This window comes from Rhincodon typus, chromosome 10 (genome assembly GCF_021869965.1).
Source record: "Rhincodon typus isolate 14 chromosome 10, sRhiTyp1.1, whole genome shotgun sequence".
NCBI lineage: Eukaryota > Metazoa > Chordata > Chondrichthyes > Orectolobiformes > Rhincodontidae > Rhincodon > Rhincodon typus.
The window spans coordinates 21,335,574-21,341,622 of record NC_063341.1 but is presented as its reverse complement, the minus strand read 5'-3'; positions in this window follow the sequence as shown (position 1 = coordinate 21,341,622).

The window sequence follows — 6,049 nt, the reverse complement described above, 5'->3', positions numbered from 1 at the left end:
TTTTTGAAATTGAAGAAGATATAAGGATCAAGCCGGAATGTGGAGTTGAGGTTAAGGATCAACCATGTTCATATTAAATGGTGGAACAGGCTCAAGGGAGTCTTGCTTCCAGTAAGCTTGAGAGGATGTTCACATTTTTCTAGCATGACAGGTTGGAGGTGCTACAGAGCAGGAGTGGAAAATAGCCCTTTCTATAATTCTTTTTGTAGATACCATCTCCCTTTCCCAATTTCACTTCTCCTTCCTGACTTCTTTGCTTGATTCCTTCTGTACCATTTCCTTTTTCTTCTTTTCCCCAACCCTGCCTTTTTCTTCCCTCCCTTTTCTTCCTGCTGTTCTCCTTGCTATTTTTTGATCCATAGAACTCATTCCAAAATCTAGATAATTTTTTTGTAGGCTCACAACCAATGCATCCACTATCTCTATAGCCACCTCTTGTAGAACCCAAGATGTAGACCACCAGGTCAAGGGGGCTTATTGTTTTTCAGTCCAGCTAATTTCCTCAGTACTTTTTTGTTAGTCATATTACCACACCAAAGTGACTTCAAGGCTACTACTTTAATAGTACCATTCAAGATTTGTCCCTTCCTGTCTCACACTACTAACTTTTACCCAAATCACCACGCTGAGAACTTGATATTTCTTTTTTGATTAATAAATCCCTCCTCACTTGAAGCCCAATACCCCTTCCACTCCCCACCATCTTTCAATGCTTTAGTTTAAAGCCCTGCTAAAGCTGTAGATGTGAAGTTTGTTGGGAGACTCGTCCTGACCTAGTTTAAATGGAGCTCATCCGAACATTTAGACCTTTCTTCCACCAGTAATCATCCCAGTAGTTCATGATCAAAGCCCTTATCTCCAATACTGATCTTTGAGCCATGCATTCAACTCATTGAACATTGTTAAATTTATGCTAATTAGTTCATTTCTCATAATTCAGAGATTATGATTTTGGCCTATTAACCCTAGCTCTGCTGCCTCATTCAGCCAAATGTCATGCCTTATTCAATCTTTATTACTCATTCCTACGTAAATCATGAAAGCTTCCCTCCCACTCCAAGTTCTTTACCATCACCGGATGCTCAACCCTTGGAGCAAGCATTCATGGCTGCAAACAACAGATTCCATTCCTCTGACTACATGTTCCTTTACATACACCCACTTGAATGCACTTTAGATAGGACGTGAAGGCTTAAGCGATGGTTCATAAAAGGTTTATGAGAATAGTGTCAGGATGAGGGACTTGGCTATGAGAATGGATTGGTAAAGCTGTGTTGTTTTTCTTGGAGAATTTTGAGATGACTTAATAAAGGAGATGGGATAGAACCATGGGATAGAGGGGTTGAGAACCAAAGGACAGAAATGTAAGATGATTGGCAAAAGCTCCAAAGGTGACACAAGAAGACATTTTTCTTGCCAGTGACTATGTAGGATCTGGGATACACTTCCTAAGAGAGTGTTGGAGGCAGATGCAATCGGGGTTTTCATAACAGAATCAGATAAACATCTGAAGGTTTAAGAAAATTGTGCAGTGATGCAAGGAAAGAATGAGCAGTAGGACTAACTGAAAGGCTTTTGATGCACAATTAAGGGGCTGAATGGTCTCCTTCACTGTGACCCTTCTATTTCTATAATGTTGTGTTCCATTTGCTGATTCATGCATGGTGTACCAAGAAGTACACCTTTTCACATACATAGAGTTTAAAGGCTTCTTTTTACTTTTTCTCAAATTTCATTTCTTTGGGAATTTTTTAAGCACTTTTTGTCAGTGGAAAGCATACAATAGTTTGTCATTTTTAACAATTTCACAACTGGTTTGCACAAGAATTACTGCATCATCTGCCTTTTTCTCATGATTCACTTCCTTCCTGAATTTTGGGGAATCACCAGTAACCAAAATACCCAAACTCATTGGTAACTTTTTTGTTCTGCATTTTGTATTGTCCAGTCTAGTTTGCTGATTTGGTGACTCGAAGCAACTGAGTTTCCACCTAAGATCTGTGCAGGAAGGACAAGGGGAATCATACAGTAAAAGAATATGCTGGTTATTTGTTGCTATTACTACTTTTCCTCAGCCGCTCCCCTACTTTTATACTCTCTTCCTGCATCAATAAATGTCAAAATTAGCAATATTTCATGTACAGTCTTGCTAATTTTGACATTTATTGATGCAGGAATAGTGTATAAAAGTAGGGAAGTGTTACTGCAACTGTACAAGGCATTAGCAAGACCATACCTGAAATATTACTTACAAGTTTCACTAGAGTGATTCCAGAGATGAGGGGATTTCCTTATGAAGAGAACTTGAACAGTTTAGACCTAATACTCGCTGGAGTTTAGAGGAACAATAGGAGGTGTAATTGAGGTATACAAGATGCAAAGGTGTTTGGCAAAGGAGATGTAGAAAGGATGTATCCTTGTGAGGCAATCTAGAATGAGAGGTCATAGTTTTAGGATAAAGGATGGCAGATTTAAATCAAAGAAGAGGAGAAATTGATTCCCTAAGTGTCATGAATCTGTAGAATTCACTACCCCAGAGTGTGGTTGATGCTAGGACATTGACTAAGCTTAAGGATGCAATCGACAGAGTTTTACATAGTAATGGTTAGAAGAGTGATGGAGAGAAGGCAGGAAAGTAGAGTTAAGATGAGATCAGCGATGATCATATTGAAAGGTGGAGCAGGCTTGAGGAGCTAAATTGACTGCTCCTGCTTCGAGCTCTCATGTTTTTGTATACCTAAGTCACACTGAGTAAGTAGATGGTGAGTGATAAGGAGTTGGTATGAGTTTAGTTTTTAGCATGTTTAAGTATTTTCTGACAGGTATTTTTATGCATTGCATTTATGAGTTAAAGGGTATCACTATGATATTTATTAGTAATGAAATGCAATGGATATTACATCAGCCAATTTTATGTTTAAACTAGTACAGCACATTACTCAGATCACATGCTGCAAATACCAGACTTTTCATAGATTCATAATATTGAAAAGCACACACTAGCAAATTTCCCTTGTTTTAAAAGGTCAACAGGCCTGAATTAAGGTAGATTTGAGTGCAGCTCCAAGACCTGACTGAGGTTGTAAATGATGATTGTGGATCAGTCTGAACATGGTACTGAGTTAGCAACGCTGTTAGGTCGAGACTTTGCTAAAACAAAATGTAAGCGCATATGATTTGGACATAGAGCACTAATTCTAGCAAGGAGTAAGAACAGGTTAAGTTATTGGCCCTCAGGTATTTATGGTGCTAGTAGAAATGGAGGTGATGCTGGAAGAAATGGAGACTGCTCTATGCAGACAGCCAGCTCAGACATTCCACAGATCATTGAGATTTGAGCTTGTTCCCTTGAGCTTATAGAAATCTGTGTAGATGCCTGGATTTTAATGAAAAGACAGTAAATCAGAACCTGGAAAGAGTGGGTTCATTTGTTCTTTGGTTATAAGCAAGTTGCTGGCAACAATAATGATGATGTAATGTATGACCAGGGTAGAAGTTGTAAAAAGAGTATTAAAAAATCACAGCATATCTGTTGACAAAATGTTTCTATCTCACCAATTTGATTAAATGTTTGAGGAAATGGCAAGGTCTGTTGATAATTAAACTTAAGAACGTTCCTGTGCTTCTAATTTTTGAAAATGGTTGTTGCTAAAGTCTGTCGTGTGGGATTGGCAGGTAGATCTTGTGTGAAATAATGAATAGGTTGCTTTTGCATTGATGGAGGATAAACTCACACTTTGAAAAATGTTGGACTTCTCTGATTTAATAACGAAGCTACTTTTCAATTACAGACTTTTACTAAATATTTTGTGTTTACAAATATATTGATTATATTTAAATTATGCCAGCTGCTATGGTGGGATTTGAACCCAGTGTCTTCAGAGTCTCTGTCTCTGGATTTAGTGACAATTAGCTGCACGTGCCTAATTAAGGTCTCAGAGGAAAAGCCGGTGGGTAGTGGCACTTATGTGGGTGTCAAATGACTAGCCTCACCTTGAATATATCGATAGAGGAAAGCCAGAGGCCAGTAATTGGAAATTTTATTTACCATCTCTGTATAGTCTCCATTTTATTGAGTATTTATTTTTTAAAAAAAAAATTTGAATGTGTCTCGCTGAAATTTTATTTGTCTTTGAATGTAGTAATTCCAAGGCTGCAATCTAGTCAGCATGGTGTTTTTATTGAAGCACAGCATGATTGCAATTGCAACTGCAAATGGATACATCTTGCTGTTTAACATTGTGTGCTCAGAACAAGAGAAATGTTTATATATCCCAAGTGAGTCTTGTCTTTTAATTTTGAAATGGGAGTGGTACTCCTTTGACATTGATGTTTAGTACAGGATTATCTATGAGTTTAACCCTGCCAGCTTGCAGGGGTTGCTTGCAGAAACTCAGTGGAGAGAGGTATATTTTGCAAAGATTTTCAGGCTGGCAAACACATTTTCTCTTTCCCAATCATCCATAAACTTATTGCTACATTACAGCATATAAACAGAACAATCAATTCCTCAAGCCAGTTCTGGTGGTGTTCTTAACAAGCCATTTAGATTAATGCAATTCTGCAGCTTGCTCTCCATATCCTATATTGTGCTGGTTGAGCTGGTCATAACTGCTTTTCTGTATGTCCTCCTTGCTATGAAATGCTGTTTGTGTTTGTGAAGCTAATTTGGAGCCATTGCAGAAGTTATCAAGCTAGGCATAAATGTACAATTGAAGTTCTCATAATGGATGGAAGTGGAATTATTCCAATTTTGCTGTGTGTTCTTCTGCCTGGTAAGTATGTGACCTCTCATGTAGGACCACAATGACAGTTTGCAGGTCCAAATAATATCACTAAATATGACTTGGGTGAAGGAGGGGAAAGCATTGTAGTTAAACTTGCAGATGATGCAAAAATAGTTAATGTTGTGAAGTTGAAGTGTGCGGACAGCTGTAGATAAGTTGATTGACTGGGCAAAAATATGGCATCTGAAGGAATGTGGAAAAATGTATCATAATTCACTTTTTGATAGAAAGAATTAAAAAGTAGAATATTACTTAAACAGAAAATGACGAGATGCAGAGGGATTTAAGTGTGCAGGTGCATGAATCACTAGTTAATAGGCAGGTACAGCAAGTACTAAAAAAGACTATGGGAATTTTGTCCTTTATTACAAAAGAAACTTGACATAAAAGTAAGGATGTTCTGCTTAAATTATGGAGAATTAGTGAGTCTACGTTTTGAGTATGGTATGGTCACCTTTTAAGGGAAGATGTAAGTACATTAGAGGCTGTTCAGAAGAGGTTTACTAGATTGATACCTGAAATGACTTGTTTCCACTAGAGTTTAGGAAGTGAGCAGTAACTTGGTATATGTAAGATCTTTTAAAAATCTTGAAAAGATGGATGTAGAAAGGATGACGACTCCTGTGGGTGAGTCTGGAACTAAGGGGCACTGTTTTAAAATTAAGGGTTACCCTTTCCGATCAGAGATGAGGAGAATTCTTTTCTAAGGGTGTGAAAATTTGTAGCACTCTGACTCAGAAGGTAGTGGAGGTGGGGTCAAGCTGAAGGTGGACGGATTCTTGTGAATGTGGAATTTGAACCCTAAACAGATCAGTCATCATCTTATTAAATGGCAGGTCAGACTTTAGGTGCCAAATCATCATCTTCATCTCCCAATTTGTATGTTTGTAAATCTCATTAGTTTTGTACATCACATCCAAATTCCTGTAAAACCAGTCAACAAACTTGGATATTGACATATACAGGGCCTACTTTCCTATGTTTGAGTTTGCATCGTCAGCAAACCCTTGTGTGACACCTGTTTCCACATATTGCATTCACCTCATTTCTCACATTAAATTTCATCAAATGAATTTTTACAAGATTGTACATCAAAGAAATCATAAAGAATGTAACACAATTTTTCAAGCTTTTCTGATGAAGGGTCTAGGCCCGAAACGTCAGCCTCTCTGCTCCTATGATGCTGCTTGGCCTGCTGTGTTCATCCAGCCCTGCACCTTGTTGTCTCGGATTCTCCAGCATCTGCAGTTCCTACTATCTCT